Here is a 14244-nt window from a genome sequence, read left to right as displayed (position 1 = left end):
AGTCCTATTTCAAAGTGCAGCTTTGAAGCCTACTTCTCTTTGTTCATTGAAGTGACCCCTTTTCTCTTAGATGGATCTTAGGGGAGAAATTTCCATTTGTCCTTCTACTTTGAGAACTTGGCTGGAGTCCAAAGGAGTAGAAGGAGAAATGGTTTTCTGCCAACAGCCTTTCTTTTAAGAATCTATCAATCTTTCTAGCACAGGTACAGTGTTTCTTACTGCTTGGCTGCTTTTGAATCTTACAGGGTGGCAGATTCAGAGATTTCTTTACACAATCACACAGACAGGATATTAAAGTTACAGAAACCGAAAGAAATGCAGGTATAGACAAAACGAAAGTTACAGACAGACAGAATAGACGAAACACAGAGATTAAAGTTACAGAGACAATTAGAAACATCAAAGCACAAGCTGCATTCCCCTGGGGTGAAAGGCAAGTAGATACAAAATGAAACAATTAAAGGTACAGAGACAACTAAGGTTACAGAGAAACTCAGAATGCACAAATGGACAAAAACAAAAAGTTAGATTACAGCAACATCTAGTGACAGAAACACAGAAAAACACAAATGGAGAAAAAAATGAGACAAAAGTTAAGGCACAAATGGAAACTGACAGGAGAAAAATGAGACAAAAAGTTAAAACAGAAACTGACAGGAAACTTGGGTGGCATCCCAACATGGAGGTCAGTAAGGGCGTTAGCGCCACATCCAGCTTAGCCACTTACTATACAGGAGTGCTCACCAGAAACAGATGACAGAACACTCGTGGACCAAATTGAAAGAATTTGGGAAGGACTCAGGTTCCCAGTCCGCTCAGAAAAACGATATGAGCCTGGGGCTGAGAAACATCATCTTGGTGGCCACCCCCTAGCGAATCTCTTTCCCGGCCCTCCAGGGAGCCTGGACCAGCCAAATACAGTCAATACAGAGCCAAAGGCTATCTCAGTGGGACCTCCAAAATGAAGTGGACATCCAAGTAGAAACAGGACAGCAATGCCAATTACAATTTAATAGGAGTGTTTATTAACCGTGGTTACTGCCTCCCCACTAGGGAAGACAGCCTCAAGCCTTCTGCAGAGCAAATTTTTATAGAACTAGATGTTGCTAACAACAAAATGTGGTTCCAAGGGGGTGTAATGCCATTTCTAGTGAAGCCTTGATTACCTAGCAAAAACAAGAACAGACTTGTATCTGGGGTATATTTCTAACAAGAACAGACTTGTATCTGGGGTATGTTTCTAGTAACACAAGTAAAAAGTTCCCTCACTATTGTGGCCTATTAGGTGGTTTCCAGGGATCCTGGTATGGGCCCCTTCTGGCAGGTTTAGGGGTTTTTGGTGTATAATTTCTGGTGGGCACTTCATGACCTTAGCCCCAGAGATCACAACAGCTTGAGCAAGAGTGGAGTATCAGGTGCTTCTGGATCCCAAATTCTTGGATTATGCATTCATAGACTCAGCCTTGGGAGAGGAAGTGGCAGAGAAATCTTGTAATTGATATAGGTTTTTAACTGTGTGGTTCTAGGAGAAGGGAACCATTAAGTCATGAGACAAGAATTCCTGAAACCCAACTAGAGAGAATAGGAAAATTTCTGAACTGTATTCGCCTCAGTTTGTTTCTCAGGCAACTACAAACTAGACAATTTATGAACCCAGAGTCCTAGAGAGGAGAGGGGAATTTCCTGACAGTTTTGCAGTCCTGAAGAGTTCAGACACCTAGCCTTCCAGAGATAGAGAAAGGAAAGTCATAGACAGCACCCACCTAAGTTTGCCTTTCTAATAACCTCAAGTTCCAACCTCTTAGGGGGAAGGGGATTGTGTATATGGCCACGCAGCTGGAAAAGTGACAATGGATAGATTGAGGCATAACCTAGGGCAACAAAAGAAGTGGGCTTTGGTCTCCTCTGCAGACTTAACTTATTTGAACAGCACAAGTCGATTGGGAAGGGGACTGCTCCTGTGATGAAGACATCCTATAAAGGTGTATAATTAAAGGGTAGACCTGACTCATAATAGTCCTAGCCAACCAATTTGCCCCTTTTGATTCGACAAAAATTCATGCCAAAAGGTAATCACATATATTCACATAAAGTAAAGCCAAGTTCTGTGGTTTGTTTCTTGTTTCAGTTTTGGCCTGCATTAGACTTTCTTGTCTTCCTGTGTCACTGTGACACTTCCAAGAAACCCTTGTGCCCTGATGTACCATTTACCAAAGCCACAGCACCCACAGAAGTTGATCTGTGAATTAAAAAAATCAGGGAGCAGCTAGACCAATTCATTCCACACAGGCCATTCTCTCATATCAATACCACCACGAGTGCAGCCCACAGTGTGGCCACTATCTTTGATGCCAAAACCACTTACTGCAGTGGAGATCAGCTAGATATTCTCCTAGAGGGGAGAGACTTCTTAGGGCAAAGGAAAAAATATGGAGGGGACTTCTTAAGGGCCAGAATTTCTTCCCCAGAATCTAAAGGCAGGAGCTTCAGGACAGGTGACAGATTTCAACAATGGCACCTACCTTGTCAGCTTCACTTTATTCTGGGTGGGAAGAGTCGCTGTAACTCTTCCGCCTATCCACCCCAGTGAAGGGGTGTCTGCCCTCTGGAGAGCAAGGAGTAGGAGCTATGATAAGGTGATTTTCACAGGCCAGTTTGTCAATGGCACATCCCAGGTCTTCACTGAATATGGCCTGGTTCTAAACACAAGTGCTGAACTGTGCCAGTATCTGGACCTTCGAGATCAAGAAGCTTTCTACTGTGTGAAACCACCACAAGTGTCCTGTGATGCACTGGTCCACCTGAAATCTAAGAATAAGGCAGTTTCTTATCTCAGCAACATAGAGAAGACCCTCTTTGTCAGGTAAATAAACCGTTTTGGAACTCCCAGCAACCCTATGTAGATTTAGAGTTCTATGAAAGCATTTTTATGTTAGGATTTCATATGGAATTGCTGTTTAGAAGGTGGAGCTGAATAGACTTTTAGATGAATCTACCATACAGGCAATGACCATCCTTGATTAGAAGCTTACATTTGCTGAATGACCTGAAATTGTGATTGTAGTTTGCAGAGAGCTTGAATTCTAGCCCTAGCCCTCAAACTTCACACCCTACCTCTCCCCAATTCCTTAACCTTCAGATGAAAGTGATTAGGGCTAGAAACTCTGAAGAGTCTGGCTCTTAGGGTGTAGTATTTCTTTTCGAATGACACACTGAAAAGTAATTTCTCTTCCTGACTCTCGAAGGTCCAACATGGGGATGGAAGTTATGAAGAACTTTAATTCCATTGAAGTCTCAAGTTGTAACAGAAAGCCTTCTTTTTGCTGTGGTGCATGGTATTGAACCCTTTAAAGGATATTACCATTGTTCATTTTTTCACATACATCTCTGCCTTACAGGAATCCTGCCATTCTTGTTTGTCTGCTTCCGAGATGATGAAGTGACCATCTCTAGATGACATTCATTTGCACATCAAAAAATTATATTCCTATAGTTTATACCAGATACAATTCTCTTATTTACCTGAAACAGCCTATAGACTTTTCCCCTTCTCGCTATACTTAACAATTAGCACAGAAATGTTGAGACTGTGTTAGTCCATAGTGGTGATTTACAAATACTCCAAATGCCAGAACAATTAGAGAGCATGTTGGAGTGAAATTATGCCTTTATTTTTTTTTGTTAGCTTGTTTCTTTTAAGAAAAATAAAACACAACTTTTTGTACTTGACAAAAGTCTTTTTTAAGTTTTAAAATATATTTTAAATGTAAGTGCAAAATAAGAAAAGAAAAAAAATTACCATGTACACAACAGAACATAAGAGAGGATTCAGTATAAAGCAATAAATTTCCATTTCAAGGGAAACCTATGTAATAAATACTACACATTACTTTCAAAGCTGTCGAGCTTTTTTTTTTGCTTCCTGGTAGGTTTTGTTTTGTTCTCTGCTATGCACTTTTTGCTTTTTTTTGTAACCCTCCCCCCCCCCAGGCTACAATTAAGCATGGCTATGTGTGTGTACATGTATACACACACATATATACACACATACACATGTATACATATATACGTATACATTATATAGAGATATCTATAAATACACATATATACGCATATACACTCATACACATATATGTTAGATCATACTATGCTTATTTTTACTTGTCATCTGTTTCTTTGAAGGTGGATAACATCTTTCTTCATAAGTCCAAGTTTTTCCATATTTTTCTAAATCAACCAGCTGATCGTTCCCTACACCACAACAATATTCCAATCTGAGAGATTGTCTATGAACGTTTTTACCCAATTTTCTGCATTACTTCTATTCTTGACTGCCTAGGTTTTATTTATACAAAAAATTTTAATTTGAAATAATCAAAATTAACTATTTTATGCTTCAACAATGCTCTCACCTTATAATATGGTTTATGGCCTGATACTACTGAATCTGTTTCCTTTACATCTTTTTTTTTTCCCCTGGTTTCTTTGAAGTTCTTGACATTTGTTCTTCTAAATGAACTTTGTTATTATCTTTTATAAATCAGTAAGATAATTTTTTAGTAATCTATTTGGGATGGCATTATATAAATAGATTAGTAGGTAAAATTGTCACTTTTTTATCATTATATTGGCTTTACCTACCCTGGAACAACAAATATTACTTCAGTTATTTAGATCTAACTTTTTTTGTATAAAAAGTGTTTTATGTTTATATTCGTATAGTTCTTGTGTCTGTTTTGCAGATATACTCTCAGGTATTTTATACTGTCTAGTTATTTTAAGTGGTCTAAAGCAATATTGAATAATATGGCTGATATATAGTGCAGTTTCCCTATTTTTCTCTTTTGATTAACTTTATTTTTTTATGAAGTTGATTATCTAAACAGCTTTTATTTTAAAGAATTGTTGTACATGTTATATATCCTTTATTACAGAAGATAGACTGGAAAGGAAAGCAAATTTGCAATTTAGGATCTTTCAAAGTATGACTCTTCATTTTTTCATATTTTCAACCAAGGTGTCTTTTTCCCCCCTCACATAAATTTTCAGAGTCCCTGGAGCTTTGAAAGCTTGTTTTCTTTTTATTTATTTTTAATATTAATTTATTTTTAGTTTTCAACATTCACTTCCACATGATTCTGAGTTCCAAATTTTCTCCCCATCTCTCCCCTGCCCCCACCCAAGACATTTGTGCATTCTGATTACCCCTTTCCCCCATCTGCACTCTCTTCTAACAACCCACCTCTCCCCCTTCTCTTATCCCCTTCTGTTCTATTGTCCTGTAGGACAAGATAGATTTCTGCACTCCATTGCTTGTATATCTTATTTCCCAGTTGCATGTAAAAGCAATTTTTGATATTTATTTTAAAAATTGAGTTCCATATTCTCTGCCTTCCTCCCTCCCCACCCACCCTCATTGTAAAGGCAAGCAATTCAATATAGGCTATACATGTGCAGTCATACAAAACATTTTGTAATAGTCATGCTGTGAAAGACTAACTATATTTTCCTCCATTCCATCCCACCCCCCATTTATTCTGTTCTCTCCTTTGACCCTATCCCTCCTCAAAAGTGTTTGCTTCTGATTACCTCTTGTTATCCCTTTCATCATCCCCTCCTCTCTTATTTCTTTCCCCCCTACTTTCCTGTAGGATAAGATAGATTTCCATACCCAAGCCAAATATGATGAGTGTAAGGTTCACTCATTCCTGCTCACCTCCACTCTCTTCCCTTTCATTGTAAAAGCTTTTTCTTCCCTCTTTTATGTGAGGTAATTTTCCCCATTCTACCTTTCTCTTTCACCTTCTCCCTGTATATTTCCCTCTCACCTTTTAATTTTATTTTTTATATATTATCCCTTAATATTCAACTCATCCTGTGCTCTCTGTCTCTGTCTCTGTCTCTGTGTGTGTGTGTGTGTGTGTGTGTATAAAATTAGGATAGTTGGAGGGAATATATATATATTCCCTCCAACTATTCCTAATACTGCAAAAGGTTTCATGAGTTACAAATATCATCTTTTTATGTAGGAATATAAACAGTTCAACTTTCATAAGTCCCTTATGATTTCTTTTTCCTGTTTCTCTTGAGTCTTGTTTTTGTAAGTCAAATTTTCTATTCAGCTCTGATTTTTTCATCAAGAATGCTTGAAAGTCCTTAGTTTCACTGAATGTCCATTTTTTTTCCTTGAAGGATTATACTCAGTTTTGCTGGATCGGTGATTTCTTGGTTTTAATCCTAGCTCCTTTGACCTCTGGAATATCATATTTCAACCCCTCCAATCCCTTAATGTAGAAGCTGCTAAATCTTGTGTTATTCTGATTGTGTTTCTACAATATTTGAATTGTTTCTTTTTGGCGGCTTGTGATATTATCTCCTTGACCTGGGAACTCTGGAATTTGGCTACAATATTTCTAGGAGTTTTCTTTTTGGGATCTCTTTCATGAGGTGATCAGTGGATTCTTTTAATTTCTATTTTGCCCTCTAGTTCTAGAATGTCAGGGACGTTTTCCTTGATATAATTTCTTGAAAGATGATGTCTAGACTTTTTTTTTGATCACAGCTTTCAGGTAATCCAATAATTTTTAAATTTTCTCTCCTGGATCTATTTTCCAGGTCAGTGGTTTTTCCAATGAGATATTTCACATTGTCTTCTCTTTATCATTCTTTTGATTTTGTTTTGTAATTTTTTGATTTTTTTATAGAGTCATTAGCTTCCATTTTTTCCATTCTGATTTTTAAGGTATTACTTTCTTCAGTGAGCTTTTGGACCTCCTTTTCCATTTGGCCAATTCTGCTTTTAAAGGCTTTCTCCTCATTGGCTTTTTGGACATCTTGTGCTATTTGGGTTAGTCTATTTTTTAAAGTATCATTTTCTTCAATTTTTTGGGGGGGTCTCTTTTAGCAAGCTATTGATTCAGCTTCCAATGTGTGTGTGTGTGTGTGTGTGTGTGTGTGTGTATGGGTGTACTGTCCCAAACTTCATGGGTTTTGTACAGTTGTTTTCAGAGATACTTATAGGGACCTGTAAATTTTCAGTTCTTCTAAGATAGTATGATCTAAGGAGAGGTGTTTATTCCTCTTCTGGCCTATGCTCTAGTCTGTGAGTGACCACAAACACCATTTTCTGCCTTGGAACTGTGAAGAGGATTCCCTTTCTACTGCCACCACAGGCTCTGTCACAGTAGCACTCTACCTCACCCCTGGACTGCCACCCAGGATTGTGACCCAGATTGAAGCATGGGCAAAGCAAGAGAATCCCGCCTCAGTGCCAGCAAAGATATCCCTGCAATCCCACTCTGAACAGCCACTTGATCCCCATACCATCCATGGGGCAAGAGTTCTGGAAGTAGCCACTGCCCACCACCAACTGACCAAGCTTTTCTCTCCACCCTTGGGCTGGGGCTCTTCTATCACCCAGATCCCACAGTCCTTTCCTTCTGGCCTTCCAAATTGTCTTTGACATTTGTGGGTTGAGAAGTCTGGAAACTGCCACAGCTACCTCTGATTCAGTCTCCTGAAGCCTGTTCTGGCACAGACACTGTCCACGCTGGACTACACTCTTCTCTCAGATTAATGCAAAAGACCTTTCCTGTCGACTTTCCACCTTGTCTTGGGCTGGAAATTTGTTTTACTCTGTCATTTTATGGGTTCTCTTGTGCTAGAATTTGTTTGGAGTCATTTTTTACAAGTATATGGAGGGATTGGGTAAGAGCTCAAGCAAGTCCCTGCTTTTACTTTGCCATCTTGGCCCCACACCTGATTAAATCTATCTTAGCTTTAACTTTGTCTGAAATTATGATTACTACCCCTGCTTTTTTACATAATAAATTCTACTTCTGATCTTTATGTTTGTGTGTCTCTCCCATTTTTATAGCATTTACTGAAAGCAACATATTGTTATTCAGAATTTTAATTTGCTATTAGTTTCCATTTTATGCATAAATTCATCCCATTCACATTCTGGGCTGTAACTGCTTGTCTATTTTCCTCCTTCCTGTTTTTCCTCACTATGTTTCTCACCCCATTCCTATCACTACTTACTCCTCTGCTTTATTTTTTTTTTTTGCCTTTTTTTGGAGGGCAGTTGGGGTTAAGTAACTTGCCTATAAAGTTACACAGCTAGTTTTTTTGTGTGGGTGTTAAATGTCTGAGGCCAGAACCAAACTCAGGTCCTCCTGACTCCGGGCCCAGCATTTTACTCACTGCACCACCTAGACGCCCCTCCTCTGCTTTACTTCTACCCAATACTTTGCCCTCCTATTGCTTAACCTATTCACCCCTGGAAGAATCCCTCCTTTATCCTCTCCCCCCACCTTATATTGTTGCCCTCTTATTTCTTTCTGAATATAGAAGATTTTTATAGTCTTTTGGATATATATGTAGTTCCCTTTTTAACCCATTACTGATGAGAGTAAAGTTTCAGCACCACCTGCCTCCCCCTCACTAGCTTCTTTTGTATATATTTTTTCCTTTTTTTTTTGCTTCATTTTTATGAGATAATTGCTCCTTTTTACCTTTTCCTACAGTTTTTTTAGAATAACCCCATCATACTCAGCTCAGCCCAAGCCTTTCTTTCAAACTACCCAAATAAAAATGACAGTCATAATGGAACTGATAATATTTTCATATTAAGAAGTAAATAATTTGACCTTATTGAGTCCCTTATAACTGGTCCTTATATTTCTTCTCAATGTTATATATTGAATTTTCCGCCAAGTTCTGCTGTTTTTGTCACAAATGCCTGAACATCTTTCATTTCATAAATGTCTATTTTTTTTTGTTCAGGATTATACTTACTTTGTTGGGTAAGTTACCCTTGGTCATAACCCCAGCTCTTTTGCTCTACAAAATATAATATCCTAAGACCTATTGTCCTTCAGTGTAGTAGCTGCTAGTTCTTGTGTAATCCTTATTGTAGCTCCACGATATTTAAATTGTTTTTTTTTTTCTTGTTGCTTCTTATATATTCTCCTTAACCCGAAGGCTTGAAACTTGACTATGATATTCCTGTAAGTTTTGCTTCCTGGGATCTCTTTCAGGTGGTGATTGATGAATTTTTTATATTTGTGCTTTACCTTCTTGGTCTAGAACTTCAGGGCAATTTTCCTTGATAATATCTTGTAATCTTGTATATGTCATAATTTTCAGTCAAGCTGACTATTTTTATATTATTTCTCCTTGATCTGTTTTCCAGATAAACTTTTTCTGATGAGATGTTTCATATTATCTTCTGTTTTTTTATTTGTTTGATTTTGTTTTATTATTTCTTTGTGTCTTAGAAGAATGTCATTAACTTCCCTTTATCCAGTTATAGTTTTCAAGGACTTATTTTCTTCCTTAAGTTTTTGGTTCTGTGTTTCAAGTTGGTTGACTTTCTTTTCATAATTTTCTTGGATTGATCTTATTTTTTTTCCCAAAATTTTCCTTGATCTTTCCTATCTTATTTTTGATGTCCTTTTTGAGTTCTTTTTTTCTTTTTCCTCTTTTTGGAAGGGGGAAGGCAGGGCAATTGGGGTTAAGTGAGTTGCCTAAGGTCACACGGCTAGTAAGTGTTGTTTGATGCTGGATTTGAACTCAGGTCCTCCAGACTCCTGGCTGGTGCTCTATTCACTATACCACCTAGCTTCCCCTTAAGTTCTTCTAAGAAATAGTTTTGTGCTTGGGACCATTTGATGTTTTTCATTGAAAAAGGAGTGGCTTTTTTTTGCTCCATTATCTTCCTCTGAATATGAACCCAGATCTTCTCTATCCACATAGTAGCTGTATTTATTTATTTATTTTTGTTTTAATTTATTTTCTGAGGTCTGTCCTCAAACTTGGGCTCTCCTCTCTACTCCTAAACTACAGCCAGAGCCCCCAGTAATGTTATCCTACAAATCATCTTACTTTTTGTGGTCCCTCTGTTGGCTGAAAACTGCACTTGTCCTGGAACTGAAACCAGGCACCCTGCTCTCCTGCTCTCACAGCCCTTCTGCTTTGCTACTGCATTTACCAGGTGTATGTTAGCTCCTTCTCCCTGCAGCCACAGAACAGGACATGTCTGGTCAGCACAGCTGTGCTTGCCATCCCTTGACAGTGGAAGGTCCTTCAGTCTCTTCCTGCTCAGCCATCAGATCCCCATACTGTCCCACACTGTCTATGAGATGATGAAAGTTTCCAAGGCTGAGGCTGCCTCCCAGCCCCAGCTGCATCCAGGGTTTATCGTTTTCTGATTCCACAGAGTTGGCCTGGAGGTGTTTATTCTTCAGTCAGGCTGAACCTTTGCCCCTGGAGGTCAGGTCTTTCCTGGGATCTTCTTAGGTTGTTTTAGGAGAATAACTGCTTTACCATGAAGGTTTGGGGAATATTGGCAGTGTGTTGGGCTCTAGATGAGCCCCGGTCCTCTGCAAACACCCTAGTAAAGCTTGGAAATGCAATGATAATTACTTGTAGAATCCTCCATACAATCCAATGACACAGTGAAAGACTTGTCAGAATCATGCATAAATCATAAAGGGGTAGATGTAAAGCCTTGTGCAGAGCATCCCTAGGGCAACTGGAGAAGAGGATCAATGCAGTTCAGTTCAAACAGAGCATGGAATAAGGAGAGGAGCCCAGTGACAGGAGAAAGACCTTAGGCAAAAACTAACTAGAGGGGACCCTGAAGCCTTTGTGGTGAGAACCCAGCATGGGGATAGATCTGGAGTCTACTAGCAGGGAGGAAAAGCCTTAGGCAGAGCCTAACACAGGGAGAAGTTAGTAGACCTAGGAATGAGAAAGGCCCTAGGTAAAGCTCAGTAGGAGCATCTCCTGAATTCAACATCAAAGGGAAAGACCCCAGGCAGAGATACTCCTCATGAGGCAACCTAGTTTAATGGAAAAGCACTAATTCCAGAGTCAGACTACTTACTGGGTTCAGATCCTGTCTCTGATACTTACTGCCTAGTAGGCAAGTCACCTAACTGACCCTGGACTTCAGTGTCCTCATTTTTAAGATGAGAGATTTGAAATAGATGACCTCTGAGGTTCCTTCCAATTTTAAATAGATCATTATACAATATGATGATGCTTATTCTAAGAAGACCTCTAAATTCCAATAAAGATATACATTTGTCATCCTATGAATATTGAATTGAATCTAATTAGATAACATTTAAAGCAATGAATGACAAGTTTTACACTCAAATTAAAAAAAAAAATCAACACAAGTACAAGATGCCAGAAGCAATTGGGTGTTTTAGAAAGCTCTAAGTTCAATGAGTCAGAAGTGTTATATAGTAGCCAAAAAATCTAATGCAAGCTTAGATTGTGTTGAGAGACATAATTTCCAGGGCTAGAGAGGTCATTATCCAGTTTTGGTCAGAATATATTGGCATTATTTTGTTTAGTTTTGAGTGCCATGTATTAGGAAGGACATTGATAAGTTGAAGAACACTGAGCCATGCTACTCCAGTTGAGGCTTAGGGTTGAAATGAAGTGAGACCACTTAGACTGCATGACTTTTAACAAAAACAAAACAAAACAAAACAAAGTTTACTTATCAATAGTCTAGAAAGAATATTCAGCAAAGATAGAAGATTCAGTCACCGTGATTCAGTCATGCACAGCTAACCTCACGTCTGCACTTCATATAATGGCACACTCAGTCAGAAAGGTATATTAGGTGACAGAGCAGTGGAAATTTTTTCAAACCTGAGGAATACACACTGCTTATGCTGTAGTTGGGATTTTTCCTTTTATGTCTTAGGAAAACAGGAAATGGGGTCAGTGGTTCAAGCCTTAATTTCTTGAACCAATTAAGTTATAATGACAATGTCATTGAGTGTTTTAGGGAAAAAAAAACAATCAGACTTTATGAAAGAGGCCTTCCCGTCATCTTAGCAGTAGATACTGCTCTTCTGAACCCATGACAACATGCCTATGCTTTTATTAGCTACACATGTACAACCTATACTGAACTGCTTATCTTTCCAATAAGGGTGGGTGACAAGGGAGGAAGGGACTGAATCTGGAATACAAAGTTTCAAAATCAAATGTTTAAAAATATGTATATATACTATTTTTAATACTATTTTACATGTAATTGGGAAATAAGATATACAGGCACGAGGGCAAAGAGATCCACCATGCTCTGCTGGAAAAGTCGAAGGGGGTATGGGAGAAGATATGGGAGAGAGCAGATATCCTGTGGTACTGCTATTTTGGGGTGGTGAGTAGGGGAAAAACGGGGAGAAAATTTGTAACTCAAAATCTGGCGGAAATGGATGATGTAAATCAGAAGATAATAAAACTTTTGAAAAAATAAAATAAAATAAATGAATCACTGATCAATCTATTTTCACAGATTTTGCACCTACTTTGTTTCAGTTGTTTTGCTAGGCCTTGGAAATGCAAAGACAAAAATGAAATAATCTCTTTCCCTGAGCAATGTATAACCTACTAAGTGACTGCTGTTCACAACTGTAAAACAGCCTTTCTTTGATCATATTACTACACACATTTATATAGAAAGTACATGAGCCAGTGGTTATTATTTTTCCATCCCCCGAAGATTTTTAGTAATTCCAGTCTTTCCCCCTAATTTTTACATATTTCTCACTTTTTGTCTCACTCACGTTTGGTGGTACTTTCTCTAAGATGTGGAGCTCAAGGCATTTCAGTGTTCCCTCATGCTGGGCATAGTTCTCCAGTCTCAGTCTTTGCCCTAAGTGACTTCTGAAGGGATAGAAGTGGCCCCAATTGAATGCTGGGAACTTTATCTCAGGGTTAGTGGAGTACCACAGAGCTACATGGACATATGTCCTACTTCCATTGCCTGTCTATTAGTAGACTGAGTGTTCTAGGCATCTCTTTAATTCTATAAGTTATAGGGAAGGCACTAATTTGTATGAGTAGAATGAGTTTCTATACCTGGGAGTTTCCTCTGCCAGTGAAATCAACAACCCAGTCCTTATCCATATCCCCATCACTATTGTTTGATATTGGTTAAAAAATAGCATAAATTTTTTTTTTGGGGGGGGGGAAGAAGACCTCCTTTTTTGTCCCTGTGACTAATTTTGCAAAAACGACTTCAATGAAATTCCATTCTCATAGGCTCTATGACTGTTCCTATTTGTCAACCTTTACCTTAATTTTGAGTTTTTACTCAAAGTATTAGTTTTCAATATCCCCTCTTTTTCCCCTTCTCTTCCCTCTCATATAAGTGGTTAGTTTAACACCCTCCTCCCCCACTCTTTCGCACTTGTAACTCCTTTTGCTTGTTAGGTATTTTCCTCTGACATCTTTTTCTAATTACTTTGTTATCTTCACTAATTTTCTTTTATTTCCTGTGTATTTTGCCATTTTAATCTCTGATTTATTGTTTATATTGGTATTTATTCCTTCTTTGGTCTCTTTGTGTTTCTTATGGAATTAAAGCATTTGTGTTAAAGTATCTGAGCTCCCTCTTCCAATTAATGTCTGTTAATGGTTTTTTTTTTTGCCTCTTTTAATTAATTAATTAATTGATTTCTTTTTAGTTTTCAACATTCATTTCAGCAAGATTTTGTGTTCCAAATTTTCTTGCCATATCTCTTCCCCCCCCACTCCAAGATGGTAGGCATTCTGATTACCCCTTCACCCAATCTGTGCTCTTTCTGTCACCCCCCTTCTCTTAACCCTTTCCCCTTCCATTTTCTTTCAGGGCAAGAGAGATTTCTATATCCCATTGGCTGTTTATCTTATTTCCAAGTTGCATGTAAAAACAATTTTTACCATTTGTTTTTAAAACTGAGTTCCAGATTCTCTCTCTTCTTTTCTCCCCACCCACCCTCATTTAGAAGGCAAGATATTCTGTATAGTTTATACATGGGTAGTTATGCAAGATATTTCCATAAGTGTCATGTTGTGAAAGACTTAACTATTTCCCTCCATCTTACCCAACCCCATGTATTCTATTCTTTTCTTTGACCCTGCCTCCCCCCAAAGGTGCTTGATTCTGATTACTCTCTCCCTCCATTTGCCCTCCCTTCTATCATCCCTTCCTTTCTTGTCCTCTTCCCCTCTACTTTCCTATATGGTGAGATAGATTTCCATTCCCTATTGAGTGTGTATGTTATTCCCTCCTTAAGCCAAATCTGATGAGACTAAGGTTCATTCATTCCCTCTATGTCCCACTGCCTTCCCCACCACTATAACAGCTTTTTCTTGCCTCTTTTATGTGAAATAATTTATCCCATTCTACCTTTCCCTTTCTCCTCCCAGCACACTCCTCTCTCCTTATTT

General features: G+C 38.4%; 1 pseudogene; it reads left to right on the top strand.

Annotated features, from left to right (window-relative positions):
- Positions 1 to 1306: 1306 nt before the first annotated feature.
- LOC138154808 (NXPE family member 4-like) overlaps positions 1307 to 14244 on the top strand; it is a 362284-nt pseudogene continuing 349346 nt past the window's right edge.

Source organism: Petaurus breviceps, unplaced genomic scaffold (genome assembly GCF_028583685.1).
Source record: "Petaurus breviceps papuanus isolate PSGF00001 unplaced genomic scaffold, PetGlider_PUasm1.0 91133, whole genome shotgun sequence".
Taxonomy (NCBI): Eukaryota; Metazoa; Chordata; class Mammalia; order Diprotodontia; family Petauridae; genus Petaurus; species Petaurus breviceps.
This window is presented reverse-complemented; position numbering and strand designations above follow the sequence as displayed.